The sequence below is a fragment of the Amblyomma maculatum genome, chromosome 3, assembly GCF_055883805.1.
Source record: "Amblyomma maculatum isolate TAMU_Amacu chromosome 3, ASM5588380v1, whole genome shotgun sequence".
NCBI classification, from domain to species: Eukaryota; Metazoa; Arthropoda; class Arachnida; order Ixodida; family Ixodidae; genus Amblyomma; species Amblyomma maculatum.
Genome location: NC_139346.1, coordinates 9,864,128 through 9,889,771, shown reverse-complemented (window position 1 = coordinate 9,889,771; position 25,644 = coordinate 9,864,128). Strand labels below are relative to the sequence as shown.

At 43.9% G+C, this 25,644-nt stretch overlaps 1 long non-coding RNA gene across 2 annotated transcripts; it reads left to right on the top strand.

Moving 5' to 3' along the window:
• Positions 1-6,378: 6,378 nt before the first annotated feature.
• Positions 6,379-22,334, top strand: LOC146194194 (uncharacterized). Of its 2 annotated transcripts, none has more exons than XR_014705802.1 (5): positions 6,379-6,678; positions 7,782-7,870; positions 9,085-9,140; positions 12,906-12,997; positions 22,185-22,334. It is a non-coding gene; the product is annotated as an uncharacterized LOC146194194 (long non-coding RNA). The 2 variants fall into 2 exon arrangements; XR_014705803.1 differs by lacking the exon at positions 6,379-6,678 and adding an exon at positions 6,813-6,902.
• Positions 22,335-25,644: the final 3,310 nt, after the last annotated feature.

Here is a 25,644-nt window from a genome sequence, read left to right as displayed (position 1 = left end):
TCGGCTATAACTGATCTAATGTAGTTCACTGCGTTGTCTCCTTTTAAACAATTTCCCTCGTTATCTTGAATCCGATCTTGCTTTCTTTGATTCTTCTTCCCTAGCCAGCTTATATGGTTCCAGAATTTTCTTCCTCCGCCTCTAGAGGCATCGTGTATATCAGCCATCCAGCGATCGGTGGACTGTCTTATTTTACTTTGGACGAGGGCCTGCACTTGAAGTTTTTTTTGTCGATATGATTCCCATTTTTGGACGATTTCCTCCTGAGAAGCCTGTGCCTTCTTTGCCATTCGGTGTTCCCTTGAAGCAGCCCGTCGTTGTTCAATAGCTTCCCTGATTTCCTTATTCCACCAGCTCCGTGGCTTACTCTTTCCATTCCAGCGGTTTGCTACTTTAACCTCCTGAATTTTACTCCTTATGAGTAGTTCTACCTGTTCATAATCCCAGTCTTCCATGGGGCTTTTCTCTATTGCTTCCTCTATGTCTGCTGGTATCTGCGCTATTTGATCGTCGTTTAATTTTGCGTTTACGTTTTGTCTAAGTTCCATTTCTCTTTTCATCACGGGCCCCATCTGCAGACTAATACGTTTATGATCACTTCCCAGACTACACTCCCCTTCTTCGTCTATTTCCATTTTTGTGACCTTGCTATAAATTTCCTGCGACATTAGACAATAGTCAATGGTCGTCTGCCTGTTGCGGAATTCCCACGTGATTTGGCCTTCACATTTTGTTTCTCTATTTACTATAACTAGATCGTGTCGCTGGCAGAAATCTAGCATTAGCTTCCCGTTACAATCCGTGTATCCATCCAGATCGTCGATGTGGCCGTTCACAGCAGAATAATATTGGCCCCGTTTCCAAACTGGCTTATATCGTCACTGAGACATTCAACAAGATCCCTGTTTTCTTGCCTGCATTGATGTCCTGTTCCTAAATAAACTACCCTTAGCCATGTCCTTATGCCGGCAATGGTTCCCGAAACCCAGATATGTTCTTTACAAGATGATTTAATTCTTTGCCAATTTGTTCCCTGGTGTATCAACATACCTACCCCTCCACCCTTTCTTTCCGTTCTCGTTCTGTTGCACCCTTCCCAGACGTAGCCTTCTATAAACGGCGGATCTTCTAGATCCCTGAGATGAGTCTCGCAAAGAGCGTACACACCTATTTTGTCATCCTTCAACTGCTGTTCTATCTCTAGCCATTTCGCTCTTTTTCTACCTCCTTGCATGTTTAGCTGTAGGAGCTGTAGTTTAGAAGCTGTAGCATAGCACCGCCACCGGCGGATATTATGCGTGATCCTTCCCTCGAGCAGTGGGAGGCCGTGTTGGCCAGCTCAGACCCGGTCGTCCAGACCAGGGCCGTGGAGTGGGCCACCCAGGTCGTCGTCAGCCATACATGCTCTCTGACGAAAATAAAGTTTTTCCATCCATCCATCCATCACCGTTTCCTGCGCTGGCCCGACGGGCCACAGTAATGACGTACGTACCGCGAACGACGTCCATTGGTCCGTCTCGCTGGCTGCGCCTATAGGGGCGCCACTGAAAGCCGCCTAGCGGCGGCCGTCGGAACCCGAGGCGGGCCTCATGCGGCAAGCCTGGCCGTGGCGCGCGCGTGCGATCTGCCGTTTGTGCGCGTCTCGCGGGCACTTCCGCGGTGACAGTGTGCGCAAGGAGATCGCCTTTTATAATAGCGGACATGTGTATGATATCACGGCCGTCTGAAACTGCATCGCCTCCATATGCATCAAGTGTCTCCTGCAGACTGGCGTAAACAAGATTGCGTATATATACGAAGTGCAGCTCATTTTGGGTGCCCCGCTTTCATTACAACGCCACCCTAATTCGTTCATTCCTTGACCTATGAACCAATGCTCTTTCTTTGCTTCATGGTACACGCTTGCTTCGTTTACATGCAATAAATTGCTACAGAAAACTAGGTAGCGTCTTCGAAACTGCGAGCGGTTTCGTAGCGGTGCGACCGCAGGAAAAGCCAGCGAGCTTGCAAATCCTGAGCATCAGATAAATAGCGCATATTGGGCTCCTGTAGCAAGGGTTCAGATTTTTCATGCTTGCGCTTTACCACTGCCTGTACGGCATGGATTTCACGTATTCCGTCGTCAAAAAGGCAGATCGGGTAGATAATTTCATGGGGGAGTGAGATATCAGCAGAGGCAATATCTAAAAAGCAGCATCACAGATTAGCCAAGTACATATTAGATTTACATTTTATATCCTATTTTATTATTGTAGTATCATCATTTCATTTGTATCACCCTCGCGCCCAACTGCGCAATCGCAGCGCTCTTTATAACAAGCTTTAGAACCTTTAGATTGAATATCAAGTGCAGCGACATGTTATGTTTTCGTAATCTTGCCAGCCAACAAGAACACTGGCTCTGGTCTTCAAAGTAATTGCATGACAAGTTTCAAAACGCATATTGGAAATTGTCTGTTCAATAACCTGCCACAGCGGCTCAGGCTACTGAGGAGGATCGAGTTATCGGGACCGAAGTCGACCGCGCCGCCCACGTTTAAGTGGAGGCGAAACGCAAAATGCAACCGTGTGCTTTGCGATGTCAATGCACGCTAAAGATCGTCTGGCTAAGCATTTAACAAATCTAATGCGTATTGTATATTCCCGGTAGCGGAGGCAACGAAGTTTAAATAAGAAATATTCATGGAAGATGCAATGACAAGCAGAAAACACTAAAAACATAGTTATCAATGGTTATCACTCAGCCCTGCCACACGGTAAATTTAGTACCTTTTCCATCGAATGACGTTCGTTCAAAATGATATTTGTTAGCTGCTACCCGAGAAAATATAATGACATTCGATGAAAGCGACTCATCCGAATGCGATCAACGAGGAAATGTGTTATCTCGACTCCAGAGACTCGATGAGAAGATACACCCAAAATAAACTACAAACATGCCACCTGCAATAAATGCTACTGTGCTCCTATAATTGTGCCGCTTGTCATGTTTCTGAAATATGCCAAATACCATCGTAAAAAAAAAAAAGAAAAAACTGGCACCCATCGCTGCCAGCCAATCCGTAGCCACCGCACCCAGCGCGGGCGGAACAGGTCGCTCCTGCTGCCGCGGTCTGTCGGCGCCGAGTTGCCGACACGGCGAATTTCTTTCGTCACCTTCAGAAACGCATGCTCTGTTGATTATGGATAATAAGCGCCTAATTTGATGAAGGAATAAAAAAAAACACTATTTCCAAAGCGCTTCCAGCTACGGCTTTGATGTGAAACCGTTTAGGCGCTTAGGCATAGCGACGACTAGGGCATAGCACGCGGCCAGAGCGCCGTCGTCGGCTGCTTTCGCGGGAAGCGTCGTTGCGGTAAGCTCGCGGTATCCGATGTGGCAAGCGTTACGAATTTGCCATATGTTTTCTTGATGAGGACAAGCCAGGGCATTTTTCGACGGGCCTTAATACGCCGAGCGAACGATCTGGCGAAAACGTACGGGAGTCAACGGGGCTGTAGTATGCTGCGCCATAGGGCGATACTCGAAGGTTCTATAGAAGCGCCTTCGGAGAGTACACTAGATACTGCCTATTTTGATCTTGACACTTGCTTTAGTGCGCAAAGTGTACGCGTTGTTGAAACTCGTACGCGTTTCGCAGTCGAGCGCAGACGTACGCACCTTCCGTGCCCTTTCGTAAACAAACGCCGCCGACATTGCCGCTGACTTCGTAATTGATAGTCCTAATCAAAAGGTTGGTTACAAGGCATGCAAGACAGGAATGTCAATTTAAAGGCTGCTTTCTTTTACAGCGCAGTGATCTTCGCAACATATTGAAGGCGCACCAACATTTGCATGTCAATCGCAGTTACCATACTTTGGAAATGGCATTAGCTTTGGTCGTGTAGCAGCGCGTCGAAAAAAAAAATGGCATTAACCTAAACAAATGTCATTCGGTGCGATTGCTTGCTTTCTGCGTCGAAAAACCACGATTCACGGCCGCCGTCGTTCTCGTGAAGCATCACTGGAAACGTATACAAACGTGTTCCTGGCAAGGTTTTATGTCTGTTTGACAAATCAACTACGCAGCAATTCTTCCCGGTCATTACTAAAGATTGACAGCGGCGTTATATCAGTTAAACCACGACGAAAGACGAAAACGCGACGCGCGCGCATAGAGGCTGACATGAACAGCGCCCGACCGAGCCCGCCTACGCTTTGCGGCTTTGGCGACAGGCGGCGTTGTCGGCGTTTTGCGCATCGCCTATACCGCTCGCTGCGGAGGACGAAGGGGAAATTGTCTTGCGGAGGCTAGACGACCTCGGGCAGGAGAGTGAAAAACCTTTGCGAGGGAACGGAAGGAGAGAAGCATGACAGAATCGGGTGATCGCGGTTATTAGTTACTCTTTTCAAAAAACTTTTGCGGCCTTGCGTTCTAGGGGCGAAGTCTCACAGTCACCGGGGAAGAAAATATTTTCGACCGGAGGGTGGACAGTGGGCCTTTAAGCCACAGGATCCTTGGCCTACATCGTTTTAATTCACTCGTTTTCATTCTCGGGATAAAAATTCAAGCGCTGAAGAGCGTGAAGGACTGTCCGTTGAACATGCATGGGTACATGAGCGCAGCCGCGGTATCCAAGTTGAAACGGACGTTCAGGGCACAAGATTAATTCCCGGGTCGCTCGAAATTGAATTTGCTTTCCTGCAGTAACGCACTTGCACAATTGAACCGCTGAACGATTATGGTCTAATTGCAATAGTATTTTTATAGTTATTTGATACTGCCCATGGTAAACTCAGTTGATATATCTGGCTGGCTTATAGAAATTTCTTGCAAAAAGGGTCTTGGGTTCGCGCTGCAAGCTTTCATGCTCTACGTGCTTCCAGCATTAACACACGCTCGACGCCATGACTAGAGCACTGCACCTGATTTTCCGGTCCGGACCCGGCCCATGCCCACCGTTTAAAGGCCGAGCCCAGCCCGGCCCCATTCACACATGAACCAGGCGCCCGGCCCATGCCCACCGTTTAAAGGCCGAGCCCAGCCCGGCCCCATTCACACATGAACCAGGCGCGTACCTGGCCCGCGTTTCCGCGACTAGGCCCGCCCCGGGCCCGACAAAGTCTGCATGCGCAGACGCCTTAAAAATGTACTGCTTACCGCCAGTACATAAAAATATGCCAAGATGAGGCAAAAAAAAAAAAAAAAGAACTTACAGTAATATTCTTCTCAACAGATAATTAAGGGCAGTAGTAGTACCTGTAGAAGAAAAAGGTTTCGTCAAGAAAGTTTTGGGAAGACATTACGCTTTCTCTTATTCGGCGTCAAATAAATCACTGGACCAAATTTAGCGGCAGGACTCCTTCATTTCCAAAAGAAGCTGTATACACAGAAAGCCCTGGCCCACGGCCCGTTCCCGTGCAGTGTTTTACCGGCCCCCTGTCCCAATCCCGATCACGTATATAACACAAGCAAATATACGGGACGTCGTATCAAACACGTATGGCGAGCTTAGTACGGATCACACATATACTCTTTCATATATGTACTACAATCAGCTGAATACTGAATACGGCAGCGACGATGTCTTGCGATGTGTTTGCTAACACGTTGGAATGGCCGCAGAGCATAGCGTGGCGGAACGTCTGTGGCCACGATGGCGATCTTCTCTGTCTCTTACTCAAGTGATTAAGAGGGACACACTACCACTTTCAGGACTAGATCATACCTCCTAAACCTCCTGCGTCCCTTTTGTTTTCCTGAATACATTCGAGGGGTGCACATACATCATGACTGATGTTTTGTGGTCGTGTGCGCCTCTCAGCTAGCAGTTCCAGTGAAATATGATGCCGAGACAGCGAGAACGCCGAATTGTTATCCTTTCGAACAATCGTCTTCATAACGGTGCGGACGAGTTCTTCGTTAACTTCCGGGTAAAAGGAGCAACATGCAGGACGACTTGTCTGACGACGGCGACCGCTAATTGACAAAAAAATAAAAATGAAATAAGAATGGAGTTTATAATGAAATTGCTACGCCTTTGTATATGAAGCTGTACTCATTATGGTGCGTTACAAAACGTGAGCAGACACAAAAGCAGATGCAGAAGGATCGTGTGTGTCAATGTCAAGCGAGACAAAAATGTGACGTGTAGGCCTATAAAATTTGAAAATAAATATATATAAAAAAAGTTGCTTGTATTATGGCCTCCGAGATCACCAAACGCGCGCGTTTGGTGATCTCGGAGGCCATGCTTGTATATATGGTAAAAAGATGTCTGTGAAAAAAAAAAATAAATGAGGAAAAAGATTGTTAACAAGGGCTAGATTTGGGGCTAAATGGTGTGAGTTACTACTAAAACAAGAGAAAGAAACATTATTTACTCCTTATACGTGGCGGGTGCGACACACGTGCGATTAGGCCATTTTGGGATCCATTGGTGACATGTGACATCTTGTTCTGTACTTGTACAAGTTCGCGCTGTTCCGATTTCCCGATGAATCTTTTGCTGTAGAGTATGTTAATGTAATTCAGGGGCGCGACGCAGTCGTCAAACATAACTCAAAAACCTTGCCGACGTTCAGCGGCCCTTCAACAGAAGGTCAATTGGGTAAACGTTGCCTGGCCCGAGAGGATAAAAAACGGCGGGCAACTGGCTCATCAAAGCTGCTCGTCGCGCAAGCTGTCAAGTTCAGCCGTAAGTATACAGACTATTATTGTATTTTTTGCAGATGTAGAACTGGCGCCCTTGCATTGAGCCAGATAGCGCTGCTACTTCGCTGTGGCGGTATGCATGCATGTTTATCAAGAAGGAGGAATAGACCGCGTATCTCCGCCACCTGCGTCTGGCGCTTCGCCTCGGATGCTGGCTGGTGTGCGTTGTTCTTCGGCCAGGTTGATCGCGCCCAGCTGGGTCTCAGGGTCAGAGCTGTGCAGGGTCTCCCAAGTTCTTTGGTTATTTATATTTACGGCCCTCCTTGGGGAGAAGGGGCATGCACGTAGTGCTCAACATGTCGACAGTGCAGTAATTTTTTTCCCAACGTTGGTATTAAGGGAGAAAAAATACGATGTCACGCCACAGAAAGACTTTTGGCACATATCGCAGTGTCCGGATTTTGCAATAACGTAAACAAGTGGAGCCATGGTTAAAATACTTTGTGCTTGTTTCTGTACTCTGAAGGGACGGAAGAGGAAAAGTTTTTCAAGAACTGGTCCTAGATACCAAAAACCGGCTTTATTGGGTTTTTCAGATGCCGTAATTTTTTTACCGGCGAATGTTTATCAATGTTTTTGGGTTAGAACCGGAAAGTACATTGCCTGCTTGTGCCGTCTGATTTTTTTTTTTTTAACGATATTTACTGCCTAAGGGCATCAGTAGGGTATGAGATGAAGAATGAAGAAATGATTAAATTAATGGAAAAAGGTTGGGTGATTTTATGAAGTCAAGGAGTGCCTGCGTCCAGGTGATATACGAGGCAGGATTGTTTGCTGGCAGGCTAGCTTTCGCCAAGTGCCGGGATTCGTGTCAATTTCAGTGCTGGGCAGTCCCACAGCAAGTCGGCTTCAACATTTTTGTTCTTGCATATCGGACACCGTGGGTGGGGATATAAGTGTCCCCGCCCAGGGTGTTCGATATGTAAAAACAAAAATGAACATAGTCATTGCTTTTTCAGAGCAAGAGCTCAATTTTGAACTGTGGCATTTGTATGTTAAGGCAAGTGATGTCATTCACAAGCCATAATATAGAGTGAAGCAAAGACTGGTATGAGAGTGTCTACTAATAGGTTTTCTTCTTCCTAGCTGTGCGCAGCAATCTGGAAAAATTACTGAATGCAATGCTAGAGGAAGAGGAGGGATAGGGTGATGCCCATCAACTGAAGACCAGCAAGGTTTCTGTCTTCTGTACCTTCCATTCGTGTGTTATAGGCCATAATGAGAAAATGTTTTGTATTGCTTTTTAGATTTCTGTAAAAATGTATTGTTTTCCTTCTTTGACAACAGCATAAAATGCTTACGTTTGCAATCTAATCCCTGAGACAGAGTCAGAAATTAAATAGATCTGCAGGCCATTAACATATGTTTTCAGATCATCATGTAGTAACTTCCTTATTCGAGTTAGCAGTGTGCAGCAGAAGCCTGTTTGAGCTAGAAATCCTGTACAAGGTGGTCGTGAACCCCATGTGTATCTGCCAGCTCCACAGCATCTTGGAGCTGGTAGATTGTGTCAAATTATTTAGCAGAAAGCTTTTTATGTTATTCAGTAAGTCTGGCACACCAATTTCAGCGAGTTTAACATGCAGTACATAGCTTTTTATGTTATTCAGTAAGTTTGGCACACCAATTTCAGCGAGTTTAACATGCAGTACATAGCTTTTTATGTTATTCAGTAAGTTTGGCACACCAATTTCAGCGAGTTTAACATGCAGTACATAGCTTTTTATGTTATTCAGTAAGTCTGGCACACCAATTTCAGCGAGTTTAACATGCAGTACATAGCTTTTTATGTTATTCAGTAAGTCTGGCACACCAATTTCAGCAAGTTTAACATGCAGTACATAGCTTTTTATGTTATTCAGTAAGTCTGGCACACCAATTTCAGCGAGTTTAACATGCAGTACATAGCTTTTTATGTTATTCAGTAAGTCTGGCACACCAATTTCAGCGAGTTTAACATGCAGTACATAGCTTTTTATGTTATTCAGTACGTCTGGCACACCAATTTCAGCGAGTTTAACATGCAGTACATAGCTTTTTATGTTATTCAGTAAGTCTGGCACACCAATTTCAGCGAGTTTAATATGCAGTACATCGGCAAAAGAAATTATTTTTGTGAGCTTTAATGGGCAGCTTGGTGGCATCACCTGTTGCCTTAGTGTTGATGCTAAGCTTTCACTATTCTGTTAAGTACCACAGCTTGCTATTGAAAATAATGTTCAAATTGCATTATTCATTATACCATTAGTCTCTTACATTCCTCCAGGCCTCTTATTGATGAATGACTGCTGCTTGTTAAAAGCTAGGAATCAGTTCTAAATTGTTTGTGTTTAAGCAGTTAAACCTCATTTTTGAAAAAAAAATTATTGTGTTTCTTTTTGTATAATAGAAGCCAGGAAAACAAAAAGGGGGAGACAGCATCTTAGGCTGGAATTAGATCAAAAGGTAAGCAACTACATGTTTTTGGCTACGTTGAAGTAGTTAGTAGGCTTATCTATGCATAACTCATATTGAATAAAAAATTGTCATTGGCAATTTAAATACACTTTTGCGATATTCTGATCCTCCACATAAATAAGAGTTAAAATCAGTCAAAAATTTTTCATATTGTGTCTACTGGAGAAAGGAATGGCTTGTTTGCAATTTTAATGGCCTGGGAATGCAGATATTATGCAGGTAGTGATCACACAGCCTCAGCTCTCTGTGTTAATTTCTACAGTTCATGTTACAGCTAGTGATCACTTTTGTATATAGGAAAGGATTTTCACTGTACAATTGAGTGTCACAATTAAAGGCCTGTGATTAATCATTACATGGCACTCTCTGGCACGTTAAATGATTGGCATGGTGCATGTGCAGAATTAGACATATGATGAGGAATGTTTTTAAATGCCTGTCCCAGTCTCATCTGCCATCACTGCAAATATGTGGCTGCCTGCAACTCAGTATTGATTTCAAAGCTCTGGCTTGACTTAGAAAGGGGTCCATTCACAGCTGGTTCATTTATTGCTGTCTTGAAGCCATTGGAGGGCCTGTCTAAGAGTGCACTGTCTTAGCTCAGCGAAACTGACAATAAATGAACACGCAGCGCAGTGCTAATACAGTGGAACCACACTATAGTAAACTCGGATATAGTAAAATGAAACTGAAGTCCCAGTTCCTCTTCCATAAGCGACATCTTTTGCCTAAATGGTAAAAACATTTTTGGTAACAATCAGTTGTCGTAAAGTGCACCTGGCCACGGGGATGTACTTCCCTTGAAATTACATCACTGCACACGCACTACTTAGAATCGAAGGGCAGATATAAAAAAAAACAAAAAAAAAACGCAAAATTGCTTTTTTTAATGGCTTTACCATCAGGCTCACCAACACTAAGGAGCCAACTTTACATAAGCCTTAGAACCGTGAAGGAAAGAATACAGTGCATAGGATAAAAAAGTAAAGTTGGCTATGAATATGGAAGGAAGGTGGTGCAGTTCACTCAGAAGTAAAAGAGAGGAAAAGCGTAGCAAGAAGTAGGGAAAGAAATAAATGTCCGAGCTGCAAGGCGAAACACAAGGTAGTGATGGCAAGAAATGTAGGCGCGGGCATGTTCAGTTTTGCTGTGCTTGACTGTCGCATACATTTCTCATCTATTGCCTTTTAAATGCCCTAAACAGTGGAACGCAATGCCGTGTACATTCAAGGCTTTGGTTTTCACATGAAATCACTCAGTTGAACAATAATAGAGTAGAACGTTGAGCTAGTTGGTGTAACATCTTGGAAGAAGGCAGCAGAGCAGGGGAACAAAACCGAAGAAGCGCACACAGACACAAGGACAACGCTGCACTGACAACTATATTGATCTGAACCCGCGCATCTTTTCTCCCTTCACTTTACCTCTGCAGCTAACTTATTCCTTATCTTTAACATCCTGCCAACAAGCGTAATCTAATTCCTTTTTCAACAGTACCATTGAAGGCGTGGTAACAATTGGTCTTCCGAGTTCCTGATTGCATGTGCTTTGTAAATTTCCCTTGTTAACCTGCCTTTATTCCTTCTCAAAACCTTCCCATTGTGAAGGTCAGCTGGACATTTTTGGTCTTTGCAAATACAAATAAAGCAGCCTTTGCAGTGCACTGGGAGGTTGATGTCTGACTTCTCCGATATTGCTGCAGTGTGCTCTCTAATTTTGTTATTAATGAATCTTCCTGTTTGTCCAATGTATTGCATGATGTAGGTTGTTTTTTTTTTAGCGCAAACAAAGACAGACAAGACAGGCGAGACGTTTGCGCTAAAAAAATAAAAAAAAAAAAACCTACATCAAGATGAACTACCAACTCGCCCAGCAGGAAGTTTTAATCAATGTATTGCTTCCCACAATGTAAGGGAATCTGGTAAACAATCCCCTGGATACAATCGGAGTACCTTGTCCGGTGTGCAGTTTGGCATCTAGACTTAAACTCCTAGTTATTCACTCGACCAAACATGCCTTTGGCTCTGTTTTATGTCGCAGGGAACAATCCGGATGCCATGTCTGTGTCCAATCTTCATCAAATTATGGGTCAATCCATGGTACCACTGACCACTTATTTCTTTGTTTAAAGAAATAATGTAAAGGGCATCCTCGGAAAAAGGAGCTGTCCAAGCTTACTTTGCGTGCGCCTTTACTGCTGATTCTGATCACATGTCGGTGGCAGCACTTTGCAAAGTGTGGAGGCCACGTGCTCCTGTGTTCTTATATTGCCTCTAGCTGTGCTATGTCGCCGCATACTTACATGCCAAAGTTATTGGCACGAGCGCAAGACTGCCTGTCTTATTTGCGTGATAGAAAAAGTTATGCGTTCACATAACCTTTACTGTGTCTCATCATCATTATCATCATCATTTTCTATCCCTTAAAGGCCCCAAGTGGGGTATTACATTGGGGGGGGGGGGGGGGGAAATCGATAACATATGTATCAACGGTCAGTAAATGAAAAACGAGAACAGGCACTACAATGCAGTAATACAACAGCAATTCAAGAATACCATAAATTGTACCTGAGCGCAATTCAAAAACTCCTAAAACAGACTATGGGCAGTAAGAGCAAAAACAAATGCAACATAGACCACAATCACTAACTCGAAAGAATAAAAATTGCACAGAAAGGAAACCATTGTAGTTGTTCGTTTAGATGGGCAGCAAGTATAGTCGTAAATTTAAATGTCATGCTTGGAGGCTATTGATTCGGGTAATTTATTCTATGCTGCAATTGGTCTAGGAAAAAAGGACCTGTTGAAAGCATCAGTGTGACCATGAAGACGCTGAACGCTCATTGAATTATAATGGCAACGAGAAGTGCGTAGTGGCGACTCTAAGAGCAATTTTGGTCAATGAGGACAAAGTTGTGCAATTTTCTGTCGGAATTTCCAGTGGGTGAAGGTTAAGGGAGGCTTTGATACCAGTTATGTAATCCAAATAATGTGCGCTAAAATGTTGTTATCTGAGCACTGTTGCGATACAGTGCTTGTCGTTCAGACTTGGCACTGTATGCGACTACTTTTTTAGAGTACAAACATTTTCGTTGAATTGGGAACCAGAAATCTTGCATCTAGAAAAAAAAGTGCAAATTTTCTTGGGCTCACTCATTCAGAATGCACCTTGAATATTTTAATCTGAGTGCTCGCTTTGTCTGTTTCATCTGAGGCAGTTGAGACCATTGCGCATTATTTTGAGCAAGTGAGTCCATTTAACCGAGCAGCTGGTGGGTGTGTATGTAGGCACACCTTCTTCCTGTAGGTATTGCTTTATGTACACTGGAATATGGACACTGCCTCCTTGCATTTCAATCTTATAGTTGGTGCTGTGCAGTGGTAGCTCATATGTCTGTTGGTTGTACAATACATAGCTGCCTTTTGTGGTGCCACCTCAAGAACGATTTCTAAACTCTGCAAGTGATACCTTTTTAATTATGTCTGCAGACCTTGTGCAGGAGCAAACGAAAAAAAAAAAAAAAAATAAAAGGTTATTTTCTAAGGCCCAGACAAAGGCAAATAAGTTTTACTCAGTAGCATTGTTGGTTGCTGCACGATATAGTGCAGATGATTTCTAGCTGAGTAGCATCTTTGTGTTGCTCTGTGCTGTCGGTAGCTAAATAAGTTTGGGAAATTTAAACTTCACCCATCTGAAGCTCTGATGCGCAGTGTTGCTCATGTTTTCTTTCTGTAATGTTCTGTTGTTTTATAGAGTTGCCAGAACTTGTTGACGTCTTCAATACTTCTGGGATGGCTGGTGCAGCAGCAGGAAATACTGGAGGTGCTGAGTGTTTTGGCCGTCCTGTAAGTGTTGATCAACTGTTTCAATGAAAATTAAGTTAACCTGTAGCCCTTTATAAGAGGCACCTATTCTGCATTATTTTTTTTATACCTGTTGCTAAGCATGATTCTCTCTGAAAGTACTGTGTGTCAAGTTGGGCAGTGTAAATGCCTCATTGGGGCACTGAAAGTTGACCTGTCAGAGCTGCACAGTCTAAGCAGTTAGAAATCTAATTGTCCCAGATACACCTTGAGTTTTACTATGAACAGAGGAGTTTAACATCAAGTCTAAACAAAGTTTGTTGCGCTGTTGGGGCCATGAAGGCGGCACATCTATTAGATCAAAGTAGGGAATTCGCTTGTAGGATGAAAGAGCACTGAACAAGTGTAGAGGGGGAGCCTCAGTTAGCAAGCCGAGCCAACATTTCGACAAGGGGACTTGTCTTCGTCTGGGCAGTACAATTACTGGTGGAGGTTTTAAATACGCTTTTGCTTCCGAAGAAGAAAAGCCAGGGGGGGGGGGGGGAAGAAGCAGGGCGAGAAGTGAAAGAATGTTTCCTTGGGTATGAATTTCTATGAGCATGAAACCAGTGCCTCCATCAATGAAAAAAAAAAAAAAAAAAGAAAAGCAGCAGCAGCAAGGAAATCTAATATGCGAAGTAGACGATTGTCAGCACCAAAAGCAGGTTCGATGCTGACACGTGTTTCTTGAAAGGGGACAGGTAGAACGAAAGGAAGAAGATGGTTTACCCGTTATGAAGGAGCACTGAACAAGTGTAAAAGGGGTACGCCTCAGTTCACAGGTCGAGCCAACGTTTCCACAAGTGGACTTGTTTTCGTCTGGGCAAAGTGATTATCACTGGCAGGGGTTTAAATACGCTTTTGCTTCCGAAGAAGAAAAGTTTAGGAGGGAAAAGTGGGTGAGAAGAAAGTAGGTGAAGGAGTGTGGAGGGGAGGATGGGTGGTGAGAAGGAAGTAGGTCATGCAGTGAAAAAATAAATAAATCTTCAGTATGTATTTCTCAGCTTGGAATCAGGGATCTTGTGGCCTGCAAAAGAAGTAAAATCAGCATACCAGGAAAAACTACAATACCAGGAAGATGATTTGTCACCACTTAAGAGGGTTTGGTGCAGATACACCTTACAAAGAGACAGGCTTTGCAAAGGGCCCTGATAAGGAATATATCTAAGGGGGCCAATTCTTAAAACTTTCTGCAAAGCTGGTGGTGGTGGTGGCGGGGGGGGGGGGGGGGGGGGGAGGAGGGGGAGGTGTGTACAAAGTCACAGGATAATAACCGCACAGTGAACCACAAATGACATGCAAAAAAAGAAAAAAGGTTTGAGGACAAACTCAAGCAACAAGTGATAAGGGGGAAATGTGTTTGGAGAAACATGTACAGCTTATGCTATTGCAGAAGGGAATAGAGTGTACATGCGTTGTGAATAAACTGTACAATTAACGCTATGTGGGATTGTTTCCCCGAATAGTTATGTTGCATAGGGAATATACTTAAGGGATATTCTTAAGTGGTGACTAATCATCTACCCGGTATTGTAGTTTTTCCTGGTATGCTGCTTTTACTTCTTTTACTGGCCACAGGATCCCTTGTTCCAGGCTGAGAAATACATACTGAAGATGTTTTTTTTTTTCTTCACTCCATGACCTACTTTCTTCTCATCTTCTCACCCATCCTCCCCTCCCCACTCCTTCACCTGCCTTATTCCCACCCATTTTCACCTCCACAGCTTTTCTTCTTTGGAAGCAAAAGCGTATTTAAACCCCTGCCACTGATGATCGCTTTGCCCAGACGAAGACAAGTCCACTTGTCGAAACGTTGGCTCGACCTGCAAACTGAGATGTACCCCTTTTACATTTTAGGAAACGTAGCGCAAAGAAGACAAGGACAACTGCAAACTCTCCAACTCACCCAATTCAGCATTCTTGTACCCCTTTTACCCTTGTTCAGTGCTCCTTCATACATTGAAAGGGACAAGCATTCCAAAGGGACCTGATGAGCAATGCAGCTGCATGGGAACAGCTATCAAGAGGTTTTGGAAAGGGGAGAGAAGGACAAAAAAAAAATCAAAATAACAACAAATCAGAGTATACTATACCTGCCAAGCATGGCATTATCTGAAACAATTCAAGGGGGAACCAAAGTAACAAGTAATGAGAAACAAACATGTTTGAAAAAACAATTGGAGCTTATGCTTTTACAGGAGGGGGGGGCGGGGATCCAGAGTATGCACATGTGCTATGAATAAACTGTACTATTTACACTTTAAGGGATTGTTTTCATGACTAGTTGTGGCAGAGAGGAAATATATTTAAGGAATACTAATGCTTCTTTCAAGATATTGTTGCAAGATAACGACAACGAAGTGTTTCCTTCACTTGCCTCGTGGAAGGGACAGGGAGATAACAAAGTGGGCCTGGTTCCATGTTGCTGCTTGCGGCTATGCTAGTTGAGGCTGTTGTAGATATACTGTAAATACTCACGTAACAATATTTGCTCCTGTTGGTTCCAATGTTCTAAATTTATGGATTAGATATGCCACCCTATATTTTGTGTCCCTTGAAGATTTAAAGCCCAACATGGAGAATAAATAAATAAATTTCAACAACCTTACGGCCCATCTGATTGAAATGCTGGGAAACTGCCTTTGGGAGGGCTTTGCCTGTGTCTGCCCGATGTTCATTTATCCTTCTGTTCATTGATTGCCCTGTCTCTTTCGGACAAGTTCGGAGCCATAATTGAAAACCTACTTGAAAAGCCATGCCCTTTGCTGACTGCAAATATCGCTCTGTAGGATGAGCAAATGAATGCGCTTCCTCGACTGCCATGGGCAAGGCACTGAAGCGTGGGGTGCAGCACAGATGTCCGCACAGCTTCTCCGCACCTCCAGTTCCCCCAATTTACTGCATGTAACACACTGCTCCCCTGCAAGTTCACCGTCGTCTGGGGAAGCCATCGCGCCGCAGGGCGAGCCACGAAACTTTCGCTTATCAGTGACGACTTGAAATGTGCCCATGCCACAAAAGTGTAATGCGATGATCAATTACAGTACTGGTACCGGCAGCTGATCAGAGTTATCAAAGCTTATGCTACGCCACACGTTCAGACTATAAGGATGGTCGACTCTGGCAAAAAACAAAACAGATCTGCCGCTCCAAACGGCCTGGAGTAGAAGTTGCAGTGAAGGCATGTTCGCGAATGTGGCAGTTAGTCTTACCGTCATATTCACGACTGCGCCTTCACTCGAATTTCTACTCCAAGCAGCCCCTGTGGTAATACGAGGGGGACGGTCTTCCGCCCCGCTCCTAACTCCGTAGGTGCAGCGTCCTCGCTAGCGACCCGCGAAGGGGAACAAAGGGACAAAGGACGGAGACGACACATAGTTAAACTCGAATGCTATTTATTGCACTTGCAAATAATACAGAGCATGTCGGCTAGCTATACATCAACAAGGTTTTCCTTGGAAGGGCAAGGCTACGTAAGAAGGGCTTTTGACTCACCGGCTGGGGAATGGGGGTGCGACTTCGGCGGCGGACATTTGAACGCGCCGTGAATATGGCGGCCGGGATTACCGTGCGCGCCGCATTCTTCGGACGAAGCCGTACCACGGCGTTTGCCGCGGGAGGCGGCGAGAGCGTGCGGTATTTACCGGTCGCTTCGCCGTTGGGAACCAGAAGATGGGTGGTCGTGCACGACGGGTCCTCCCGTGTGCGCAGCGTACTCCGTTCCCGCTACCCCCGGCATTTGCCGGGAGAGGCGGCGGGAGACGACCGCTCTCGCTGCCGGCTGGATCCAGAAGCTCTCTCTCGTCTTCTCGCGGGAACCCGCGTAGACGTCTCAGTGGCGCTCCCATCGCTGGTCTCCTTCCCCCAAGGGGAGGTATTTACCTCCTCTCCCAGCCGGCGCTGCCATGAAGCTCGTTGGGGTGGTGGTGGTCGGTCGCGGCGAAGGGGAAGGAAACTGGTTTTCCACACCCCTGAGGCCCGTTTTTCGTTTCAGAAAACAACCTCCACTCGAATAACTCCCACAGTGCCAGAGAGCACTCGAGTTTTCTCAAGAATCTCTAGTCCGCAATGCCGCTGCCTTGGCGCCGCTCCTCGACCACTCCACTTGTAAACACTGAGGACATCACATCGTTTGCTCGCTGTGTGGACTTTGTTCTACCGGTATACCAAACTTCACGAAAGTGGATATGACGAGAATGCACCAAACCTTTCTCTAAAGCATTGGCTGAAAGTGACAGCGACCCAGGACATCTGGCACGTTATCGTTTTACAGGTGTGGCCGTGGCCTCTTGCTGCCCGTGCCGAGCTTTTATAACTGTGATCAGCCGCCGGTACCAGTACTGTAATTGATTATCGCATTATGCTCCTGTGGTGTGGGTACATTTCAAGTCGTTGCTGATGAAGTGAACAACTTTTCGGAGCCTACTGAGTGCAGAGTTGAGGCGCGCATTTCACGGTTAATGGTGAGCTTGAAGGTGGACTCGAGCTGTGGGGGAGGCGCACTCCTTCCATAGCTCGCCCTTTCTGATGAATGGCGGCAAACTTGTTGTGGGGGAACAGCATGTCGCAAGCAGTAAGCTGGGGTGCACCGAAGGCGCGGTGGGGCTGTGCGGACATCTGTGCTGCACCCCACGCATCAATGGCTTGCCTGTCACTTGAGGGTACGTAGTGCGTCTTCGGACGCGCGGCACTGTCGAGGGAGTGCATTGGTGTGCTTGTCCTACGGATGGATATTCGCTGCCAGCGAAGGCATTCTCTTCAAGCACATTTTCAGTTAGGGCTCCGAATTCAGGTGTATGCGCTGAAACGCACTGTGAAGCAGCATGCAGGTTTTCACCGTTTGCCCCCGAGCCCTCTGAAGGCCAAAGCCATGTTCATAAAAGTGCCGGCTTTTACTTTTTTTTTTTCCAATGTATTTTGATGTCTGTCAAAGCATGGCAATAAAAAAAAAAAGGCAAAGGGCGAGAACATCTCACACCAACCAAAGTATTCACACCATTTCTCAAAGCCTATGTCATGTACTGCGTAAACTCTACGTCACCAGCAGCGACTGTTGCCAGGCCAAAAGCATTTTTGGTCGTTTTTCACAGCCACCCTTTTCATCTAGCCCGCAAAACAAGTTCCACTATGCTCTTAACATCCAACTTGCTTGCGAAGGTTGTTTAGAAGACTCAACATGAAAAACTAAGCGTGCTACTTTAGCACACAGTTTTCGGGCCAAAAGTACGCCTTAATTTCATCCCCATACGCCATTTGCGCTGCTTCGAGTGGAGAGAGAACTTGTCAGAAGAAATGCCGAGTTGGATTCATGAATCCAAATTGGCCCTGAAGTGGAGGAGTGGCTGTTTTCTCCACTCCAAGCACTGGTGGTAGAGCATCGAGTCGAGGCACGTTTACAATATGGGCGCTAGTTGGCATTCATGTGAGAAAACCATTGAGAACTTACAGTACAAGAATCAAACTGAACTTGGTGGTCTATATTGCTGAGACTTTCAGTTTGCACATCCCATTCCTGTTGTACCTGCAATGCAGTTGCAGGCTTTCAGGCACCGTTAAAACATTCACAGCGCCACTTGGTTTCGCATTCAGTGGGAGTACCCATTTCATGGCAGTTGTATCAACACATGAAGCTCATGATAATTTTTGATGGCAATGTTTGTACCTCCAGCCGTCAGTCAGGATTTTAATTGAGATGTCCCAAGTTTGGTCAAAAGGTTTTCTGTGGGTAAAATTAATGATAGAGCACCTGTTGGGACATTCGTTAAAACAGATGCTTGGGCAAGTTGGTAACTCATTTTGACCGGAACAGCGCGCACTAAGACACAGACAAGAAGAGAGACACGACACACAAGAGCGCTGACTTTCAACTGGTGTTTATTGTTTGGAACGAGGCATATATACAAGTTCCAACAACACAAGGAAAACAACCATCCTTCATAGATTCATAGTCAATTCATGCATGTCACACTGAACAAGGACGATAACAACATTATCATTTTCCCTTCACTAAAGATGCCAATTCTTTTGAACTGATCGATAAAGAGGGGCTACTGACGCATGCGTCTTTAGACCAGGCGATGTGCGCTGCTTCGATTATTTCGCGTGTTAATTGGTCACTGTGTTTACTTAAAATTTGTGTGCTAGTGAAGTCAGGGTGGCAAGTTTTGTTTTCACAGTCTCTACAATGAATCCCGAGATGCCCTTTTACTGTGTTATGCACGTTATTATTGTGCTCCTTCAGGCGTTCATTGAGGCATCTCCCCGTCTGACCCACATACAGCTTGCCGCATGACAAGGGAATGGCATACACTACACCTTCTTCACATGACACGAATCGATTTTCATGCTTGATGTCGCAATCTCTGGGAACGAAATCAGTATTAACCATTTTGCACATCTTCCCAAGCTTATCTGGAGCCGAAAATATAACCTTAACTCGTGCTCTATTCGCTATCTTTTTTAGTCTGTGGGAGAAATGATGAATGTAAGGTGCAACAGTAATTATTTCTTTTTCCGTCCGCGTCTCTGAATCTGCCTGCTTCCCTTTTCCATTTTTGCTCAAGCTACTGAGAATAGATTCGGACACTGATACTAGTAGCTGCTTGGGATAACCAGAAAAATTGAAAGGGTCAAAGGTTGTACAATGTTTTCGATATGTAGATGACTTTCTCGTTCTTATAGACTCTAATGTGGAAGAATTTGACGCAGTCTTTACGCAGATCAAAGCTAACTTTGTAGAGTGCCTTCATCCCCTCATACTAACTACTGAAGTGCCAGAAAACAATGTCATCCAATTTTTAGACCTCAAACTCAGATTAAATTTTTAGACCTCAAACTCCATCACATGTGTTGGTCTTACCAGCCACGAAGCAGAAAGCCATTGCTCTCTTTTACGTCATCTCATTCTAAGCTGGTGAAACGTGCTGTGGTGAAGTCATGCTATCACAACACACTTAACAAATCCTGCATGCACTCCATGCAAGATAGTTTCCTTCTCCAAACCGATCGGCTCGTTAAGGCTGGTTATCCCAAGCAGCTACTAGTATCAGTGTCCGAATCTATTCTCAGTAGCTTGAGCAAAAATGGAAAAGGGAAGCAGGCAGATTCAGAGACGCGGAAGGAAAAAGAAATAATTACTGCTGTACCTTACATTCATTATTTCTCCCACAGACTAAAAAAGATAGCGAATAGAGCACGAGTTAAGGTTATATTTTCGGCTCCAGATAAGCTTGGGAAGATGTGCAAAATGGTTAATATACTGATTTCGTTCCCAGAGATTGCGACATCAAGCATGAAAATCGATTCGTGTCATGTGAAGAAGGTGTAGTGTATGCCATTCCCTTGTCATGCGGCAAGCTGTATGTGGGTCAGACGGGGAGATGCCTCGATGAACGCCTGAAGGAGCACAATAATAACATGCATAACACAGTAAAAGGGCATCTCGGGATTCATTGTAAAGACTGTGAAAACAAAACTTGCCACCCTGACTTCACTAGCACACAAATTTTAAGTAAACACAGTGACCAATCAACACGCGAAATAATCGAAGCAGCGCACATCGCCTGGTCTAAAGACGCATGCGTCAGTAGCCCCTCTTTATCGATCAGTTCAAAAGAATTGGCATCTTTAGTGAAGGGAAAATGATAATGTTGTTATCGTCCTTGTTCAGTGTGACATGCATGAATTGACTATGAATCTATGAAGGATGGTTGTTTTCCTTGTGTTGTTGGAACTTGTATATATGCCTCGTACCAAACAATAAACACCAGTTGAAAGTCAGCGCTCGTGTGTGTCGTGTCTCTCTTCTTGTCTGTGTCTTAGTGCGCGCTGTTCCGGTCAAAACCTGTTGGGAGCAGCTTGGCTCCACAGAAAATTTCAACTGTACTGATATTTTGAGGTATGCAATTGTATGTTACCAAAGCTTTACTTGTTTCGTTTGCTGTTTCTTCCAAATTCGCTTGTATTATAGTCACAAATGCATGCATTCAAGATTAAGCGGAAAGGGAAGGGTTCGAGAACTTGGGTTTTGTATTTTCTACACCGCTAAAAGATAAACTGTTCATGCAGTGAAGTTCGTAATATAACAGTGTTTTTTTTTTGTATAAATGCTGCTGTGTAAAAACAAAATTTCGTTGTAAATTAGGATGGATTAGGGTGGCCGTTAAGAAGCGGCAGATGTTTTTTTTTTCTTTCTTGTTTTTTTTTGCCAGAGTCGACCGTCCTTGTCGTCTGAATGTGCAAAGTAGCATAAGCTGTGGTGGATGCGAATGTTAAGAAGCGGCACATTTATCTTTTTTTTTTTGCGAGAGTTGTCCATTTTTGCATTTATAAATCAACGAAAGCATGCGGTCAGCTGTGATCATGACACCGGCTTTTAGAAGGGCAGTACTGGTATATCTAACCTGACCAGATTTGGGCTGCATTTGAGAATTTTATTCACTTATTTTGCATTAATAGGGGCTGCCATATTTGTTACAGCTTACAGTATTTATTATTTTGTTACAGTATTTGATTGTTTTAAATGTTAAAAAGAGGGCTTTAATTTGTGTCTTGTTTCCTTCCTCTTCAGTTCATGCGATGTCAAAATTTCCCCACCTACCTTACTCTATGGTCCAGAGTTTTTTGCGTCACAAATTCAACAATGCAGCGAGTGCATTGAAGAAAGCAAGCAAAGAATCAAACAGGAAGGGTCAGGGTTCGGGCTAGTGGGTAATCTACATGAGGTTCCATAGCGCACATTAAAGAAGGGACAGAACACAAGCGCTCGTGTTCGGTCCTTTTCTTGATGCGCGCTATGGAACCTCACGCATAAACAGGAAGTATGTTTCACTTCTCATTCTCTGATAAAAAAAAAAAAAAAAAACTGCTTCCAAGATTCTAACCCGCACTCCTTTACTCTGAAAAATGGAACTATTATATTCATGTCAGGATCAGATAAAAAAACAGAATGCCCCGTTGTGGTTTCCATTACAGGTTGGTGGCTTTGCCATAGTCTACATTTCAAATACGGCGTTTCAGACATTGCGGTTTCCAACTCCAGCTCAGCTTTTTTTACTTTTGTTTTGTCATCATTCATAACCATGTTAAGAAGGAACAAACCATCTGGTTTCTAAAGCTAGTTCTTGTAGCAGTATATGATTGAATGTTAAAAAGCCTACCTTAATTTGTGTCTTGTTTTCTTCCTTTTCAGTACACGTTGCGTCCAAAGTTTGGAACCTATCCAGATCTGCGGTCCGGACTTTCTACTTGCTTTCGTTTAGCACGAGATCAGTGTTTTGCTACTCTATATAATGGTGTATTGTAGCACTGTTTCTTGAAAATTAAACTCTGTAAATAGATATTGAGTGGCATAGGCGTATTTCCTTTCCATGGACTGTATTGTGATTTAATGATGCGTGATATGGTATGGCAGAAATTGTTTGCTGCGAGTACTATGAAAGACCCCATAGTGGAGGGCTTTGGAAATTTCGACCACCTGGGGTTCTTTAATGTGCACTGACATTGCACAGCACTCAGGCGCCTTGCTTTCCACTTCCATCAAAAAGTTGCTGCTGCGGCCGGGATTCGATCCCACATCCTTGGGTACAGAAGTCTTGGATGGATGGAAGGATAGAATATAGGAGCATCCCCTTTGAAACGGGGTGGTAGCAGTAGCTATCATGCTCATTTTTCTCCATATATCAATTATTGATTTATAGTAGTTAACTAAACCATCATTCTATTTATTAAATTTTCCTCCTACATTACTAACATTATGTCACTTCTCTGCTTTTAAGCCACCAATCTTCCAGCCGTTTTTTGCTAGTTTCCACCGCCTGTTTATTCACCCGGCCACTGTTATCTCTAAACCCCAGAGCTTCAGGAACAGTGATTGCGCCTGCATCAACTTCCGGATGGATACCATTGCATTCGAGTATAATATGGTCAATTGTTTCACTGGAGTTTCCACATACAGCACATGTGTCATCTCCATTGTTAAACTTCTTTTTGTAGCTGCGTGTTCTAAGGCACCCTGATCTAGCTTCAAAAAGTAGGGCACTGCCTCTTGAGTTATCAAAGAAATCTTCCTTCCTGATCTGCATTTTCCACTTTCGGTATAATTCCACACTCTGTTTCTTTTCCATCAAATTTATCCAATTTTTACCTTCTGTGTTTTTCACCTGTTGCTTCATGCTCTTTATTTCTCCGTCGTTGTTACTAGCATACTAGTTAGTTTCCTAGTTCTTTTCCTCCATTGTGAGTCAACGCTTTTTAGGTACAGGTATTTAAATACCTTAGCTGCCCATCTGTTACTGTCCAATTTCCTCAGGCGTTCCTCATATAATATTTTACTCTGAGCTTCCCGTACTTCGAAAGATGCCCAGCCCATATCTCCCTGTACCGCCTCATTTGTAGTTTTGCCGTGGGCACCTAGTGCTAATCGTCCAACGGATCTCTGATTTGTTTCTAATGTCGACTGTACCTCTGATTTTAGGCACAAAACCGCATTTCCGGAAGTAAGTCCGGGCACCATAATTCCTTTCCAAATACCCCTCAATACCTCATACCTATTCAGTTCAGTTTAGTCGTTCAGTCGTGTCCGACTCTTCGTGACCCTATGGACCATGTCACGCCACGCTTTCCGGTCTCTCACTATCTTCCTAACATCACATAACTTTATCTGCAGTGCCTCGAGGATGCCATCTAACCAACGCGTTCGCTGCCTACCCCTTCTCCGGCGACCCTCAACCTTTCCCAACATCAAATCTTTCTCCAGCGACTCCTCTCTTCTCATCAGATGACCAAAGTAGCTGAGCTTTAACTTTAAAATTTGACCCTCCAATGAGCAGTCAGGGTTTATGGTCGATAATATCGACTGATTTGATCTTTTGGGAGTCCAAGGAACTCTCAAGAGTCTTCACCAGCTCCACAATTCAAACGCGTCAATTCTTCGGTGGTCAGCCTTTTTCACAGTCCAACTCTCGCATCCATACATCACAACTGGAAAGACCATAGCACGAGTTATACGGATCTTGGTTGGCAGAATAATGTCTCTGCTCTTTACTAGGCGGTCAAGGCTAACCATTGCTCTCTACCTATTGTATCCCCACAGTGCCTTATGCTTCATTATCCCGGGATTCCTTCGCCCTTTGGCCTTAAGTGATTGCTCATGCTTTCCAATGTATGCCAATCCTTCGTTTACCCATACCCCCAAATATTTATATTCTGCTTCTCTAGGTATTTCAAGGCCTTGAAATTTAAGACCCTGATCAGTTGAGCCGTTGAAAATCATCAGACCCGATTTAACTGCGCTGAAACTGAAGCATAGAGCGTCCCCTTCGTCTCCGCAATACTTAACTAGAGTTTGCAAAGACTCTCGGCTAGCAGCACAATATCGTCTGCATACATCAAACCGGGGAGGCGCTGCTCTACCGCCTTTCCACCTAAACTGTATGACAGGTTAAAACCTAGGTTACTGTCTTGTATCCTCCGTTCCAGGTTTATCATATAAAGCATGAACAGCACCGGTGATAGAGGACAGCCTTGTCTTAATCCTTTGCATACTTTGACATCCTCCGTACTTCTTATCCCTTCCCACGTAATTTCTACTTTGTTATCCCGGTATATTTCCTGTAGGAAATATACCACAGCACCACCACGGTGGGACATTGCACTCAAATGCTTTAAATAAAGATATAAAGGAAGTTGTGTCACATATATTCAGACTGGGTGGGTAAAATACAGGGACGGAAATAACGGTAAGTTAGCTTAAGTAACATTGACTTTTGAAAACTGTCAACCAAGGAGCATGAAAAAGGGTCATGACAATGGACACAAATGTCGCATTGAGGTGTTTGTCGGTATTGCCCTTCATTTGTTTCTCGGTAGCTAGTTTTCAAAATGTCGGACGTATTTTCAGCATTTGGCAGCTATATTTTTGGTGCATTTTTGCTACATTTTTGTAATGCATCAAAAATATAAGCGCATCAAATTTTTCATATATTTTTAGTGCATTCCGAGAATGGTATAAATTATGCTTTTATATATTATTAGTATACTTTTCTTGGTTTGGAAAATATAGCTGCAACATATTTGTAATGCTCCAAAAAATATGAGCGTATCCTGTTTTTCATATATTTTTAATCTATTCTAAGGGTACTTTCTGCCAGCATGAAAAATAGGTCAAGTACATTAGTAATACTTTCAAAGTACATTGTCAGTCTATAGGTGGAAGATTTTGTAAACCCTGCCAAGCTGAAGAAAGTACATTTTAAGTATGTTAGGAATATATACTCAACAGGAAAAAGCATATTTTAAACATTTTTATATAAAGATATGCAGTGTTGTACTCCTAGTATATTTATAACATATTTGTATGGCATTGGGACAAAAAAATGCGAAATTAATACGAAATAAATACAATGCGTTTGAAGTACATTTTTAGTGTGGCTGTTTTTTGCTAACTTGCAGGCTTTTGTCAGCAGTTTCCTTTGAGACGACCTGTGCCTCTGTAACCCTGATTTTTACATTCTCTTTGCATGGCGAAGGGGGTGAAGTGGTAGCTTCTTCTTCAGGAGGCGTGTTCTCGAGCATTTCTGTGAGGACCTGAAAGAATATGAAATATGCACAACACAAATGCCAGCCTACTATGAAGAAATACATAAAAATTC